The 18286-nt window shown below is 31.0% G+C and overlaps 1 long non-coding RNA gene across 1 annotated transcript; it reads left to right on the plus strand.

Annotated features, from left to right (window-relative positions):
* The first annotated feature begins 580 nt into the window (after positions 1 to 580).
* On the plus strand, positions 581 to 5655 carry LOC132745606 (uncharacterized). The gene is made up of 4 exons (XR_009627869.1): positions 581 to 969; positions 1547 to 1624; positions 4058 to 4099; positions 5491 to 5655. It is a non-coding gene; the product is annotated as an uncharacterized LOC132745606 (long non-coding RNA).
* The last annotated feature ends 12631 nt before the right edge of the window (positions 5656 to 18286 follow it).

Raw genomic sequence — 18286 nt, forward strand, 5'->3', positions numbered from 1 at the left:
CGAGCTATTCATTTATTATTAGGTAAAATTGTCCTTTTTAACGTTTGATTGCATGGAATAAAAATGTGAACACCAAAAGTTTACATTTCACTCGTGGCTGCGCAACTCGTGAAATATACCTTTTGGTGCTCACTCGGTGAAATATATTCCGATCTTACACTGAACTTAACAAACATCCTCTATATCATACTGAAAAATCAGTCGTTAATCGCACATAACATGTACGTATATTATTATTTGAATCGTTTCCGAAAAGTTTTCGCTCATCTGGAGGCATGCAGCTTTAAAGCTTGTCAAATTATTGCTGTATCCTTACATAAGCATGCATGGATGTACAATATATTTACAACTATTCAAAAAAATCTTTAAAGTAATGCATTAAGGGAAACCAAATGTATGTCCCACACAGTTTTGTGTCGCACATGGTTAGTTATGGAAACTGTAAATTGGGCAATTATGATGTAGTAAGAATTTCAGTTTTGTTTACACAAATAACTATATTGCAAAATTTTCCGGAAGCGCACGTGATACCATTGTTCAAATTTGTTATCAAATATTCTCAATTTTGTTCATTTTCCATCTTTCTTTCAGCAAGTTTGATAACACTCATCATATTATCTTAACCGGGAATATTTTTTTTTACTATTTTTATTTCAGTTGCAAACATATGTCAATTTTCGGAGATAGCCAATACGTCAAAGGCCTTCGTCTACATTTTAAATTCTCCTGGACAGAATAAACGAACGTGCACATGCTCTTTATCACCGACATCTTCAAATGTTAGGATTGAACTTAGATACCGGGAACTCACACGATCAACTGAGAATATCAATCTCAAAATCAACGATATTGTATTTGATACAAATCACACAGTTACAACCACAGTCTTATCAGAAAGAAATGAATTGGTACTGAACACGAATCCGGTGTTAAATAAAAGTGAGGAAGTTTGCCTATTAATAACTGCAGGTAACATATTTTTTTCATTACAAATATTTTCATTTTTCTCTCAATATTCCATCATTTTACTCTCAATATTCCACAGGACGCTATTGCTAAATTTCGCTCCGTAATTTTATCTTACTTTCCAAATTTAAAAATAAAATACATTTCTGTGGCAGAATTTCATAAATATACATATAAATAATTTATACAGAAATTCATATTGGGATTTTTAAAAAAAATGTCATTTTAGCATGATTTGAGTACATAATATCATTGCCTTAGTATCCCTTTAAAAACGAAAGTTGCATAAATCAAATATGTGTGCAGTTTAATCATACCACAGACCTGCATTTCTCTCTCGAAAATTTCCTACCAAATTTAACAATCTGGTTGTAAAATTAAAGAATATATTCTCCGCACAAAATTTATGATTTATTGTTGATGAATGTTTACCTTTAGATGTATTGACATGATTACAATTATAGATGTATAACTTTTGAAATTTTTTGACAGATTTTTGACAGCTTTTGTTTAGCGTGAAATTACGTATGTACATATTACAACACAAAATATTTATTTCAACTTTCATATTATCATACAGTCGAAGAAGATAGAAGATTCAATATATCTTGTGAGTATCCAAAGTCAGACGCTACAGATTCGGACACTAACATAGTTGGTAGGTATAAAAACATGAATTATTCTAGTAAGATTTTGACAAACTTTGAATGTTTCTGTTTCCTGTACAGATCTGATATACATTGATATACATCCAGGTATGGTGAGAAACCTTATCAGGCCTAATTATTTCTTCTTACCAACGAAGGCGGATGAATTTAAATTCTTACTAAAGGATAGAATTTTATAAAGTTTTAAATAAATGTTAAGGGTGTAGGTGATTTGATAGAAACTTGTCTAAAATGTAAATTGATGCATGACATATGTCCGGTTGTGCATATGTGGGTTCAACATCCATTTGCGGAGTGAATTGTTGGGAAATTATAACTTGTCAGTTTTTAAGCCTATTTCGAGCTACTTTTTAACATCTACTTAACGTCGAACCGGGACCTTCGATAAGAGGAGTGGGAACAAATAAGTATGAGACGAATAGCAGTTCGATTTGTCTCAAAATTTATTCGGTATTACTCGAACAAAAATAATTTTGAATTTAAGTCAGAAAACATACCAATTTCTTGATATAACGTCCTGAATATGGATGTTTTACCATAACATGAACTACCAGAAACCTACAGCACTTTTCAATCGCAGTTTATTTCTTTGGTTGTGTTTTTATGTCGCAACAATATGGCGACTTTCCAGCTTAACTGGTGGAGGAAAACCTCGGGTGAACCGCCTCCGTGGTCAAGGGGTAAGACTCGATGACTTCTTATCCAGTAACCTCTCTGGCGTGGGTTCGATCCCCGGGAGATGCTTTAGTAGTTTAGCGCGAAGGAAGGTAGTCTAGTACTGGTGTTACTCTCCAGAAACGATGGTTAGGAAACCACCCGCCTATATGACTGAAATACTGTTCGGAAAAGATGAAAAATGAAACAAAAAAACCTCGGTGCCTCTCCAAGTATTATTATAGGCACGAACGGGGACCCGATGAGATTCATCGACGTTCCGTTAGCTAGCCTAATAACTTCCTCAAATAAAAAGTCCAAGTCCCTGGTGGGATTCGAGCCCAGAGCGATGAGGGGGTGGAATTTTGTGCTACTGATGTTGTTGTTTAACCCTCATATGGACCGTCAGAAAGAAAACTCTTAAGCCACAATGCGTTTTTGTTGGTCCTGTGATATGGATATTTATCGCTTTACCCCACTCACATAAACCGAAGGCTAAATTCGGTGATCGCAGACAAGATTTACACAACAGATTCTGATCAATCCTCACATAACTGAACAAAAAAGCGTTAAAAAAAACGTTAAAAGTTCTGCAACTTTTTCTTTTACCCTTCCGGTATTTAAACGAAACCATAATTCTGATAATTTTCAAATTTCAATACAAAGTAAACAATTGTGTAGACCATATATTTCTGCAAATTTTGATACCAAATTTGCTACTTTTTGCACAAGTACATACACGTATACATACTTTCCAAATAACCGAATGCTATCTTTTGCAAATGAGTATACATGCAGTTACTCAATATGCTACTTTTATCATAATTATCAATGCACCGTCATTTATATCAGATAGCGCTTGTCAATGTTGATAAAGAGAGAAATATATATATAGACTAAATATCTGTTATTCATAATTATGCTTCCGCCCTGTTTGACAATGAAACAATTTTCTAATCATGAAATTTAATTAAACACAATTTGGTAACATTTTTGTTGAAACATTAAAACGAACACGTTTGCAATTAACAAAACATAACATTAAAGGCCCATTATACTTCAGAAATGCTTTATTGTATGTGTCCTGTTATAATTTACTGACCAATTACATAAACCATCTTATACTTGTGTGACTGTTTGGTAATTAGTACAGTTAAAGCGGATTCAGATTTTTGAACAGGTCAAAATACTACTTTGTTTAAATTTTGCTACTTTTGTAGGAAATTATTTTACACCCAGCACTACATTTTTTTAGATGTAAAACATCTTATATGCTCTAGAAATATTATTAAAACATAATTAAACTCATGTTTGTCATTTATAAAGAATTAAAAAATATTGATTTCTGAGGCATTATGTGCCTTTAAGTATTGATAGAAATCGTCCTGTCAAGATGGAAAGAAAATATAAACTTAGCTTAGTGTCGGATATATTTGTACTAACTTTAATTACGTGAACTTTTTATGTATTTATTCTGTAATTGTAGTACTTACAGACGAAAGTGTTGTGTAGTTTGGAAAAAAATCAAAAGCCATTTAAACTTCATATTTTCTCTCTGGAATATTAATTTCCACGTGACCTAATACTATCATAAGATGTGAAATGCATTTAATCTACAGAAAGAGTTGAAACAAAATCTAGACATTATCGTGTATCATGTTTATTCACGTCCCGTACATCGTCTATTATACGTTTATTCATTAACTTTCCCAAATCCTCTCGCTATTTTGTCATTCGCAATATTTTTATTTTTTATTTTTTATAAACAGGAAATTTTGATTCAAATACTCGCTGCGGCCAGACAGCACAAGGTAATGATTACTTTTATTTCTTATGTTTAAAGCTTGTCAAATTATTACTAAATTTGATCCTTATATAATCATACAGTTTCGCGTGCTTGATTGTACAATATCAACAACTAATTAATAAAATATTTAAAGCGATGCATTAAGATAAACCAAATATGCCTCACACATGATTGTGCCACGCATGGTTAGTTATGGAAACTGTACATTAATTTTGATTATCATGATATAGTTATAATTTCAGTTTGATTATTCAAAACACCTCTGGTTTAACAGTTTATAAATTTTCATGCCCTGTTTTTAAAAAAGGTGTCAAAACTTTCATGCACGGTAGATACATTATGTGGTCCGCCCGCCAAGTCAGTGTTGTTCGACACTTGACAGGAATGGATGAAAATTTAACTTGCTGAAAACTTGTCAAAACTGTGAATATTTGATTACAGACTATCATATCCTCCAATTGGTATTTTTCTCTGTGACTTTATGTACATTGTTAATAATTAAATGGACATGTCCAGGGCATATTATGAAAACTGGTTGTGGGAAAAATTGATAAAATATAAATAACGTTTCGTGTAAAATTTTCATTCGAAATACTTATTCAATCGCTACTACTCGGCCCTTTCCTCAGTCTTGGGATAACGACCTCGAACACAATAGTATGAATACACAGAACAGATGCAGTATTTCGGTCTAACCTACGCTAAGAAACTAAACATGTAAACAAATAGTAATTTAATGCTGGGAGTTGTTTACAAGTTTATTTCTAGTATATGTAGTAAAAGTCCACCTAAAATAAGTGAATTCATACAATACATTATTTCTATATGTATTATTATGGTTTTAGAAACCGAAAGAACAAAAAACCAACGTGTTGACATTTAGTTGGATTTGTTTAAAATTGAACATCAGTGGGCATATTTAAATTACAAATTATTGTCAGACATATTTTCAAGCAAATGTTACAGGAACAGACATTAGATGTCAAATATATACATTCGTTTTACATTTTATCTGTTTCTGTTTACATCTGAAAGTACGTGGTAGAACTACGTTCAATCCGTATTGTTTCCGAGGTTATTATAGATAATAGCCGAGGCTGTTCCGAAAGACACTTATTTAGAAAGATCAGAGTTTGCTAAACTTTTCACAATAACGACAGAGCATGTGATACTATCGTTCAGATTTGTAATCAAATATTCTCCATTTTGTTCATTTTCCATCTTACTTGTTCGATTGCAGCAAGTTTGATAACACTCCTCATCAAGGTCATATTACAATGAAGTCCTGTAGTAATAATCTGTTTTGTCATTATGTGATAGTACCTGTACAAGCTCGGAAATTATAGATAACAGTAATTTTATGCGGGCGTATTGTTTTTACTATTTTTATTTCAGTTGCAAACATATGTCAATTTTCGGAAATAGCCAACACGCCAAAGGCCTTCGTCTACATTTTAAATTCTGCTGGGCAGAATAAACGAACGTGTACATGCTCTTTATCACCGACATCTCGAAATGTTAAGATTCACTTTAGATACCGGGAACTCACACGATCTACTGCGAATATCAATCTCAAAATCAACAATTATGTATTTGACACATATCACACAGTTACAACCAGAAAGAAATGAATTGGTACTGAACACAAATCCGGTGTTTTACAATAGTGAGGAAGTTTGCCTATTAATAACAGCAGGTAACATATTTTTATGATAACATTCATAACATATTTAATAATTTTACTCTCAATAGTTCACAGGACACTAATGATGAATCTCGCTCCGTAGTTTTTACTATCCTTAACAAATTGATATAATGCAAAGTCAATAATAAAAACAATTTCTGAGACAAACTTTAATTAATTAAAATAAAACGTGCAAATTGGCTAATAATTTTGAAAAATACTCAAAACTACCAGATTTTAAACAAGAGGTTATGGAAAATGGACTATGAATTAGTTTTAGACAATTTATACAAGATGTAAGACAAGCTTAATCATTAAAGTTTAATTTAGCACCTTCAACTCTTTTTTCAAAGATGAAAATTACTATTTTGACGAGTGTTTTGTAGTAGATACAACAGTTTTTCGACGAATTACGTGCCAGTTATCACAAGAACTCCTGACAAGTTATCATAAGAACAGAGTCCCTCGTGTAGCAGTTCCTCCCCTGTGATTTCACTCTAAGTTTAAAATTATTCTATGATAGCAATAAACATAGGCCTACAGTTTAATTATTTTTTTCTGCGTTAAAACACGATTTTGCGTGTTTTTTTTATTATTCAATAAGGTTGTAAATCATTATGAAATATAGTAAGTTCATTCTTTGCACAAAAGTGTGAATGTAATGTTGGACTTGAGTGTCTGCAAAGGATAAACAGGTGATTTAGCGCCAGTAACAATAGTTATCAGAAGAAATCTAGGACAACTTCAAAGTTATCACAAAAACTTTGCATTATTATTATGAAATTGTAATTTTGTATGGCAAGGATAAATATAAGAAATAAACAGGTCAATACGTGCGAATTCTCAAAACTACCAGATTTTAAACAAGAGGCGATGAAATAAGGACTATGGATTAGTTTTTGGAACATTCTAGATAATTTTAATCCTATAGTTCTTAGAGATACTTTCGATGATATTTTATGGATATCGTTAGAACATAAATTTGCTCGCTTGAAACTTATCATATGTACTTGTTACTTGCCACCTGATAATTTTTCAAGACAAATTAATGTGCAGATCTATCTATGATAATTCTATGATCATCTATTGACAGATATTTATGAATTTCAATCACTAAATGATACAATGTTTTTTTTTGGCGATATGAATAGTTGATGTGGAGATCTGTCAGTCTTTATTGAGGGTATTAATCAAATTCAAGAAAAACATGTGGTAGACTATAGTGTAAATAAATATGGTCATTTACAGATTGATTTTTAATGAGTGCTAATTTTTGCATTTTAAATGGTCGCAACTCAATTTCAAATGATAACACGTGTATTTAAAAAAAAAATGGTTGTTCCGTGGTGGGTCATTATTTTGTACCCTATAGTCAACTTGATATTTTTTACTTATTTCTATGTACATAAGAGTAAAGTCTCTGATAAGTCAAATAAATTTGACATGTTCTCATGTTTTGCCACATCATATCCTGATCATTCTATTTTATCCTCAAATAATATTTAGACAGAGGTTATGAAAATGAAGAATTAAAATCTACTACTACACATTTTTCATACCATAAATTTGATGTTAAGAATGTTGATAGCAGATAGTTGATCGATAATTAAAGTATACAAGACCTTCAATGCTATTTTTAAATCAGAAAGAAGCAAAAATTCTAAAGTTGACATTGATAATACTCAGAATATATGTGAAATTATTATAAATGAAAATATTTACAAGCACTTACCACATAGAAATGTTAAAATGTTAACTGGTTGTAATAATAAAAAGAGGAAAATGGTGAAACCCTGGTGGAATGATGAATTGACACAAGCATGGAATGACATGTGCATACATGAGAAACAATGGCTTAAAAGTAAACATGGTCATGAAAAATCTGTTTTAAAAGTTTTGTATGTAAATAATAGAAAGATTTCTGATCATGAGGTACAAAAAGCTAAAAGGTAATTTTGGTTTAAAACCCAGAATGATATTTTAGAAAAAGCAAATAGCAATAGTAATGAGTTCTGGAAGAGTATAGGTAGGGTTAGCATACATTATAATAAACTTATACCATTTGAAGTAAAGACAAACGAAAACGTAATTTCTAAAGATGTAAATGTTGTTTTACATAAATGGAAAGACTGTTTTAGTACTTTGTAAAATGCAAATAATTGTACTCCAGAATATAATAGAAATAATAGTACTGAAAATATTTTTTTTGAAGAAATGTTTTCAAAATATGAAGCAAGAAAAGCTGTCGTAGATGCTAAAAACAATAAAGCTGGTGGTTTTGATAATATACCTATGGAAGTTTAGAAAAATGATAATGCAATTTCCTTTTTACATATTCCTTTTAATACACGTTTTAATACTGGTACCATTCCTTCGGATTGGGGTGAAGGCATTATTAATCTAATACCAAAAGCAAATACTACATATCCTAGTGATCCGTTGAAATATATGTGTATAACTGTTGTCCCAAGCATGGTAATTTATATTATGCAGTTTTAAATAAAAGATTGTCTAAATGGGTTGAAGAAAATAATATTTTAGCTGAGGTTTTAGGAAAAATATGAGCTCAATAGATCATTTATCATCCTTGTCTAATGGTGATAGTCGAATTAAGAAAAAATCTGTCAACATTTTGTGCATATATAGACTATAGGAAGGCTTATGATATTATTTGTAAGAAATCAGCTTTGGTAAAAAAAATTTGATTATGGGATAAAAGGAAAAAAAGTTAAATGTATTAAGATCACTGTATAGTTCAGTAAAGTCATGTGTTAGACTAAATGGTGTAAACAGTGAGTGGCTCAGTGTAAAAACATGCATACGTCAAGGCTGTGGTCTATCTCCAATTTTGTTTAATTGTATATTAATGACTTAGTCGAGAAAATTAAGTTGGAAGAGATGTTGGAATAGATATAGGTGGAGATGATAATTATGTATTATGTATATTGTTATATGCAGACGATATTGTCTTATTGCAGAAAGTAAAATAGATTTGCAGTTATTGCTTGATGTCCTACGCAGATGGTCCAACACTTATAATATGTCTGTAAATGAAACTAAAAGTAAAGTTGTCCACTTCAGGGTAAATGGTATATCATGCAGTAAATTCAGTTTTCATTGTGGTTGTAATGCTGTCAGTATAGTAGATAGATATGTTTATTTGGGTCTTACCTTAACCGAATGCTAAGACTATGGAGTAACTGCAAAGGTTGTTGCACAGTCTGCTAGTAGGGCACTATGTTTACTTATTGTTAGATTTTTAACATTGGATGGCATGCCACATAATGTATTTTCTAAGTTATATGATAATGTGGTATGGCCGGTTATTGCATATGGCGCAGCCATTTGGGGAGAAAAGTCATATTTATGTATTGATGCTGTTCAGTACAGTGTAATGCAGTTACCGATGAAATGGCACGGATATCTCCAATTGCTAGACAGTGGAAATGTGTTAATTATTTTATTGTAAGAATCTACAAAAATTCATTTTTTTAACAAATGGTTTTTATAGATCCAACTGAGTCTGCTTGTTTGTTTATCAAGGTATGTGTTTTCTTTACTGTTTCATAGTAACATGCAAATGTTATTTACATTTTCATTTCTAATGTTTGTAAGTTGTGTTTCGATTAAGAAAACAAAACAAATTAACATATATCATATCATTTTAAAACTTTTTTATAATTGATAAATATTCAGTTAAACTTATACTGACTGCAAACTATTATATGTAATTGACAATTTGTTATTTTAATTTCACATTAAACATACTGATAGAAGACACAACAACAAAATTCATTAAATAAATTGCAATAAATTCATAACAAAAGGAAAGCATTTATTTGCCCTTATTTGAAATCTCATTAGTTCCTTTAAGCCTGTATTTTTTTAATTTGGACGATTTTCTTTCGATTGAAAACTTTTAGTATGGAATGTAACAAAATGTTCAAAATTTATTTCAGAAAATAAATTTAAATCCAAAACCAAGTGAAATTTTTGCTAAAAAAGATTCTTTTTGTCGTTCAGAGTTGCCGCAACATTATATCATCGGCCTACACAAGTCCCCTTGTAATATAATTTCCAGTATCCGAATCCAAAACAGTGATTTTTAAAGCGATAAAAAATCCACTGCCTCTAAAATATGTTGTTTTTTTATTTCTTTAACACGGCATCAACAAATTTAAATGCTGCCTACCTGATTTTATCAAACTAAAATTGTGGCATGATGTTCTGTAAAAAAATAGCGCGTCGCGATTTTTTTAATAGTTTTAATCCTTTACATAAATTCAATGGGAAAAAATGGGGTCATGTTAAAGAATTTCACTATTTTCACATTGTTTAATATTTATTTCCAAAAATTCGAGGTAACTATTTTAACGTTAATAATCAAAACGTCTCCTGGGACATAACTTTGTGGCACATCCTAATTTAAGAAGCAGTATAAAATCGTGATTGAACAACAAAATATATTATAAGAAGAATGGAAACTGGATTCAACATTTCTTGTACGAAGGGCCACAAAATCCGGTAACGGGTTACCCGAGGGAGTTGAAATTTACAGAGATAACTTTAAGAGCCCAAATCATAAATAATGGGTTTCCCTTCACAGCAATAAAATTGCTGGGAGAAACCAAATGTTATAAAGTTTAAATATTCTTTGCCCAACCCAAAATAAAAGTTAAATTTACCAATTCTTTCAAAAAAATTCTAATGTAATTAATTTGATAAGTGTTAGATTTACCAGAAAACCCTAAAAAATGTTATTTCAAGATTCTTTATTGGAAACATACGGCTATTATAAACATTGTTGTTATTATTTAAACTCTTGACCGAAACATTAAATGCTCAAATTTTCACGTTTGTTTTAATATTGTATTTTTATTTTTTTTAAATAGACACAAAATTAAACAATTTGTAATTTATAATTGCCTTAATGTAATGAAACCTTACAGTATTAAGTATAAAAATTTCACAAAATAACATCCAAAAATTGTTTATTTGTTTTTTTTAAATAATTCCTTTTTCCCCCACTTTCTTAGCCTTTTTTATAACTAAGTGTGATTTTGTGCCCTGTGCCTGCTAAGTGATTATATTATGTCTTCCTCGTTTTTAACATTAAGAAAGGGTAAGCACAATTTTATACCACGTTTTTTGTTAAATCGACTGCGGTTTATAATCCTTTAAATAGCCGTTGAAAGTCGACGTTATCTTTAGATTAAAGTTTACAATAAGTTTGATGAAAATTTGTATTTATAAAATTATAATTTTGTTTTCAAAACTTATAAAATGCAAATTGAAGAAACGAAATTTCCTTTTAATAAAACAAATAATTTGTAAAAGTTTTGACTAACATAAATATGGATTCAGATAAGACGTCAAATTGTAATCCATCACCAATCGGACAAACCTACTCATACGCTGCAGCTATCCCAGTAATTGAGACACTACCAGATCCAGAATCAAGTCCCAAGTCAAGAAGAAAATGTTGCTATCACATCTTTCAAACATATGAACATTAAACATGTATGATAATGAAAATTGTATAGTTGCTGAGATTTATCAACAACTTGATGTTGTTAATGGTTAAACGGCATTTGAAATGTTAATTGTTTTGGCAAACCAGGAATAGCCATGATTGGTTGCAGGTATTCAAAAATAGCTATGAATATTTGGCTATTTGTTTATCTTCTAAAAGTATATTATATAAATTTTAAAAGCCTATGACCCGGTTATGGTTCCTCTCACTTTCTTAACTATTGCGTTACAGATGTTGAAAAGTATATTTACATGTAGTTCCTTATAGTTGAATTTATTGTTAAGTTTTGGAATTTTTCAATTCCTAAAACTTATCTTTATTGCAGAATAAAACTTCCTGCCACTGAACGCTGAAGAAACACATGTTTTCGTAATTTTTTATGCCCCTTACAATGTGGGAGCATATAGCGTTTGCACTTGTCCGTCCGTTTGTTTTCCGTCAGATCCCTCCCGTCAGTCCGTCCGTAACGTCCCGAAATCTTGTGAAAACGCAACTTTCCTCTTAAACGGATGGCAGATTTTGCTTAAACGTACCAGGGATGAACAACCTTAAACGTGTAGATGGTAGTAAAGGAAGGAATTTTCGCTGCGAACAAATTTAACAGAATTATAGCCCTTTTTTGATTTTTTCACTAGATACATGTAGAAATTTTGTGAACGCAAATCCTCTTAAACCGGATGGCAGATTTTGCTTAAACTTACAGGGATAAACAACCTTAATGTGTAGATGGTAGTAAAGGAAGGAATTTTTGCTGTGACCAAATTTAAGAGAATAATGGCCCTTTGTTGATTTTTTCACTATATACTATGTAGAAATTTTGTGAACGCAACTCCTCTTAAAACCAGATGGCAGATTTTGCTTAAACTTACAGGGATTGAACAACCTTAATGTGTAGATGGCAGTAAAGGAAAGAATTTTTGCTGCGACCAATTTTTTTACAGAATTATGGCCCTTTGTTGATTTTTTCACTATATACTATGTAGAAATATTGTGAATGCAACTCCTCTTAAACCGGATGGGCAGATTTTTTGCTTAAACTTCCAGGGATGAACAACCTTAATGTGTAGATTGACAGTAAAAGGAAGGATTTTTTGCTGCAACTAAATTTAACAGAATTATGGCCCTTTGTTAATTTTTTTCATTATATACTATGTAGAAATATTGTGAACGCAACTCCTTTAACCGGATGGCAGATTTTGCTTAAACGTTCAGGTATTAACAACCTTAATGTGTAGATGGTAGTTAAGGAAGGAATTTTTGCTTTGACCAAATTTAACAGAATTATGGCCCTTTGTTGATTTTTAGTTTTCAACTTGTTACACATGTAGTCCAAAAAATATTTGACCTAGAGTCATAAGATTGACAGAACAGTGGCGTGTTGGGGCATCCGTGTCCTATGGACACATTTCTAGTTTTTAATCCAAAATTAGTGGTCGAAAAATTTTAAATGTTCCATCTTAGCACCATTTCTAAAATGTTAGTTAATCATGAAATAAATGATTTCAGTGTAGATCTAAATCAAATTTTTGTATTATTTTAGTCCATAAAACATAAAAGACACTCGTACAAGAAGTATTCACGTCCCTTATTATTCTATTTAATAAAGCTTTACAAGTGAAGCTTTGTTTGGTTTTGTGCTTAAATAAAGAAATTTGTGTTAATTAGTGAAAGCAAGAAAAAAATTAGGGTAATGTCTAAAATTCGTTAATGAAATGTTACGCTTCGAGAAAATGTATAAATTGATTATCCGTGTGTACATTGTTTAGAAAATAGATATCACTTTTGAACGCATTGTTGCAGAATAATGCACGGTTTTGGTTCAAATACGTAAGAATATTATCACAAAGGCCGATAGGCCTCAGCGCTTAATTACAAAGCATTTCAATGATAAACCGTGCATTTGTATACTAATTTGCAATAAAAATAGATAAATGCTTTTATTCTATCATGCTAATGAAAAATAGAATAAAAGAAAATATGTTGACCTATATTGAGCGTAGGAGTACATTTTCCTGGCGTCATTTGGTTTATTGACTTCATATCTGACGTTGTATGACGTGTAAGCATTTTCTTTAATGCTCTGCATATATATCGTGAAATAAGGCACTCGATTTCCATGCCTGTTTGATAGGGAATAGTGTCAAGCATGTTAGAATAATTTATTTTAACATAATGTTGTCGCCTAAAACCAATGAAAACCCGTACACACTAGTCTCGCAGTGGTACAAAAGTGTTTCTTTCCTTGCATGACACATGCACAGCAGCATGGGTTACATTTACAAATTATAGAAGAACTACACAATGAATATCCTGAAGGGAAATGCCATTCACCACAACGATCGAACGGCACAAGTTGATGGCGTTTAAGTCTCCACAACACTGAATCTGAACCGAAACTTAATTAACAGTTAATCATAGAATTAAAATAAAATTCAGATATTTAAATCTTTGAAAATCCATGTTAACTACTTATAATAATAGTCAAAAATATTAAGGGACATGACGTAGATTGTGATATTGTTGTGTATTAAAACATTATAATATGGGACATGAAAATTAACACGTTTATATAGCATTGACAGAAACATATATTGTTTTGTTTGGTAAACTTCAAAACAGACCTAAAAAGTCGCATTTCAAATCTCACAATATGTACATTACCAGTATATATCTTCAATTAGTTCATGAAATCAGAAGCTAGGAAGCTGAATTCTAAAATCGAGTGTGTCATAAATATTGCCTTAATGCATGTCCGTATGAAAAAAAATCAAAATAACATACAAAAACACCAACCTGGAGAAAAAACGTAATATATAAATGTTCATGACTCGATAGACATTTTGTCAAGTTTGCAAGCATTTCACTCCCTTGAACCGAGTGTGCAGCCATTTCACGTCCTGCCCCATTAACAGCCGTCCGTAGTTTAAAGTATTTATAATGCCGAACTGCTCTCGAATCGTAAGTCATACAGACAATAACCACTTACGTCAGGCAAAATTTAAAAAAAAAAAAAACCTGAAAGTTATTTGAATTTAGTTATCATAATGTATTTGTAAACTGACCATAGTGCCTGTCACATGGTGAAATTGAAGGTCTAGATAGGCCAGAAATGCTCCATCGGGTAAAATGTACCAGCATCTGTATACAGAAACCAAGAATTCATATTGCGAAAGGTAAATACACAATAATTCGATAAAAATAAAAGTTTTGTTGAGTGTCATATATAATACATCAGTAATTATTATATAGAAATAGTCTCCGTTCGTCCGTCCTTCCGTCCGACATTTTCTTTGTCCGGAGCATATCTCAAAAGTATTTGAGGTATCAACTTAAAACTTCATAGGTGGATATACCTCATTCAGGAGGAGTGAAGTGCACAAGAATGATAAATCTACCCTTTATAATGTTTGAGTTATTGATCTTAGTTATTTTTCATATATAATTTTTCATTTGAGTAGAGCATAACTCAAAAGTGTTTGAGATGTCAACATGAAATGTCATAGTTGGATATATCTTATTGAGGAGGAATGCTGTGCGCAAGAATGATAATTTTTGAGTTATTGCACTTTGTTCTTTTTCATACTATTTTGTCCGGAGCTTATCTCAAAAAAGGTATTTGAGGTATGAACTTGAAACTTCATAGGTAGATAGATTTTATTGAGGAGGAGTGCAGCGCACAAGAATGATAACGCTACCGTCCATAATTTTTCAGTTATTGCCTTTTGTTATTTTTCATGCTTATTTTTTGTCCAGACAGTAAGTTATTAAGTATTTACTATATACGATATTCACTTGAAACTCAAAATATAACTAAGTCTCTCTTCGTCTATCTGTCCTTCTGTCAATCAGTCTGTCCGTCCTTCCGTCTGACATTTTTGTCTGGAGCATATCTCTTAAAGTATTTGTGGTATCAACTTGATATTTCATAGGTGGAGGGGGAGTGCAGTGCACAAGAAAGATATCTCCACCCTGCATAATTTTTCAGTTATATTATTTCAAACATAATTTTTGTCCCGATAATAACTCAAAAAGCCTTTGAGATATCAGTATCAAACTTTATAGGTGGATATATCTCACTCAGGAAGTTTGCAGTGCACAAGAGTGATAACTCTACCCTTCATAATTTTTAAGTTATTGCCCTTTGTTATTTTTCATACTTCATTTTTCACCTGAGAGAAGCATAACTATAAACGTGTTTGCGATATCAACATGAAAATTTATCCGTGGATTAATCTTATTGAGGAGGAATGCTTTTGAGTTATTGCCCTTCGTTATTTTTCATACTTTTGTCCGAACCTTATCTCAAAAGTGTTAGAGGAACTAACTTGGAACTTCATAAGCTGATAGATCTCATTGAGTGCAGCACACAAGAATGATAACTTACCCTGCATTATTTTTCAGTAATTGCCCTTTGTTTTTTTCAGCCATCAGTATTCACATAGGTTTCAAATCTGTAATCACTTTAGCCACCAAAACACCTCTTAAAATTGAATTATTCCGATCTACGACATATACATTCTTCCAATGAGCAAAGATATTCGGCGGGGGATGGCTACGTTGTCATGGCTCTTGTTGATATAATTTCTTTTGAATAAAGAAAGAATAAAACATACTCGCTGCATACAATAGAGGTTGCATTCACTATCTACCAAGCTTGATATACAAAGTGGTATATTTTCCGTCCTTTGAATCGCGTGACTGTAATTTGACTAGTACTGTGCCTAAAGGCACGTGAGATTTCTCCTGTAATGTTAGCCAGACAATTAATACAAAACATAAAGGAGTAACAAATGAATTAACAATGGAATAATTTTACTTCATTTCAATTTGTATTTTTGTTTGATGAAATGTTAACAGTTATTTTGAAAATTCCCCATATGGTTTATTGGGAACAACACCATTTAATGGTAAATTCAAATATTGCATTTTCTCCTATGGTTAAATCAATTAATGTACATTTGCATCATCATTCTAATAAATTACAGCATATGTATGTCATATTCAAAGTATATCGCAAAAATAACGTACCGTCTTAAAAATAAGTTACGGGTCATTATGGTGTTTATTATAATTTATTTCGATAATTCATTGTAATATCTTTACAGCAAAACTCAAAACCTAAGTCACCGACAGTCGGACACAGTTTGAAAAGGGCATAACAATATGCCGGATAAAGATAGTATTTGTGACAGCATACATCGTGAGATATCGTCAAATGAATATGAATTTTATAAAACTAACGCAACTGATCATATGTACCAAACACTACAAAAAGACAAATGACACATATTTAGAACGACAATACTTATAATTAAGGAACACGAGTTTGTCTTTTCTTATAGGCATAAGCTCTCTTTAAACCAGACATCGGAATAACGCGTGACCTAAATGGACGCTAAAACTTGCGAAACAATAGAGTTAAGATACATATATTGAAGCTAAATGTGTTGCAAAAATTGTAAGATTTGTGTTGAGAAAAAAACTTCAATTATATGATAGATTCCATGCATACATATGAAGCATCTATAATAAATTGATATGATGAATTTTGATTTATAAGAGTAACAGATACACAAAACGGGAACATGTATACTTATTTTCAATACGGCCTTATGATTTAACAATACCAATAAAAAAGAGCAAATGATTTATAACAAAGAAAATTCTATATATCATTTTAATGTAGAGCTAAGATATTTTTATTCATTCAACCGACTGACACTCGTATTAATCATATTATTTATAGATTAACTCATTATAATAAAATTATCATCATAAATAGCTTACAATTAAAAGTGGTTTCAGTTATCATCATGTGTCTAATTTTAGAATAAGAAAAAAAAAACAACTTTACAGCTGGTATTAAAAGATTATAATGTTAAATATTGCTGAATAGTAAAAGGTAGTTGTTCCAGACCAATGCTTTAGATAAGAAAAGGAATCATTTGAATAATAAGTATGAGGTAAAGTTTTCAGTAAAAATTCATTATAAACGACTAAGCATAAATTGTGTATTTCATTCATTGTGAGAAACTTACAATTTCACTACATATAGAAAGATAGTTATAAGATTTATACACCATAATTGTAGTGTGATATTATACCCTAAAATTGAGAAAGATTTAATTTGGTGAACGTATTGGTCGGTTAAGTATTATTTCTAGTGTAAAAGAACTAATCTTCACATTCCATCGAAATATAATAAGCACATTATATTAAGATAATCAGCATATCTATGCAAAACTATTAAGTAGTTTTAGGGTTTTTTTATTATTGAATTGTATATTACTTAGACAGTGTTATTTAATTCACAGTTTTTGCAGTGATAACTGTGTACAAGTTGTTAGATTTATAAGGATGCGATTGTGATATCTAAGATTTTTAACAGTTCTTCCATATATCAAGTGTTCTTGGTGTCAAGCATTCGTCCATAAACGATGAGAAGATACAAATTAAGTAACAGTTTTGTGAGTTTTCAATCAGCGGATGACCATGAAATGTAACATTTCAATGATAAAGTTATGAAATGCTCATATGATCTACAAGAGGAACTGAATAAGATCATCATATCTCTTCTACATTATGTTACCGATCTATTTTTGAAAAAAAAGAATGAAAAAGAAAGCGGCCAATTCGAAATTTGTAAATGTGTTTGATGTTCTAGAACATGTTAGAATTTATTAATTTTGTGCTTTGAAATAACTGATGTACATGCACATTGATAGCACGAATGAATTTCTATTTTACCTTCATTTAGCATAATTATACTGCATATTCAGATATTGCAAATGTTTGCTAAATCTAGCATCATGTTTCTTGTTGTAAAAGTAATGATATGTTATGTTATATTTAGCTTAAGAGATGTTGTACAAAATGTGTATGTTTTATTATCCAGATTTGTTTTTGAAATAAAATCAGAAGAATAATCAAGTTTTTTTAAATATTTTTTAATTGCCAAGTTAACTATCCCTGCT

The sequence above is a fragment of the Ruditapes philippinarum genome, unplaced genomic scaffold, assembly GCF_026571515.1.
Source record: "Ruditapes philippinarum isolate M1 unplaced genomic scaffold, ASM2657151v2 ctg4512_1_1_1_1, whole genome shotgun sequence".
Lineage (NCBI taxonomy): Eukaryota > Metazoa > Mollusca > Bivalvia > Venerida > Veneridae > Ruditapes > Ruditapes philippinarum.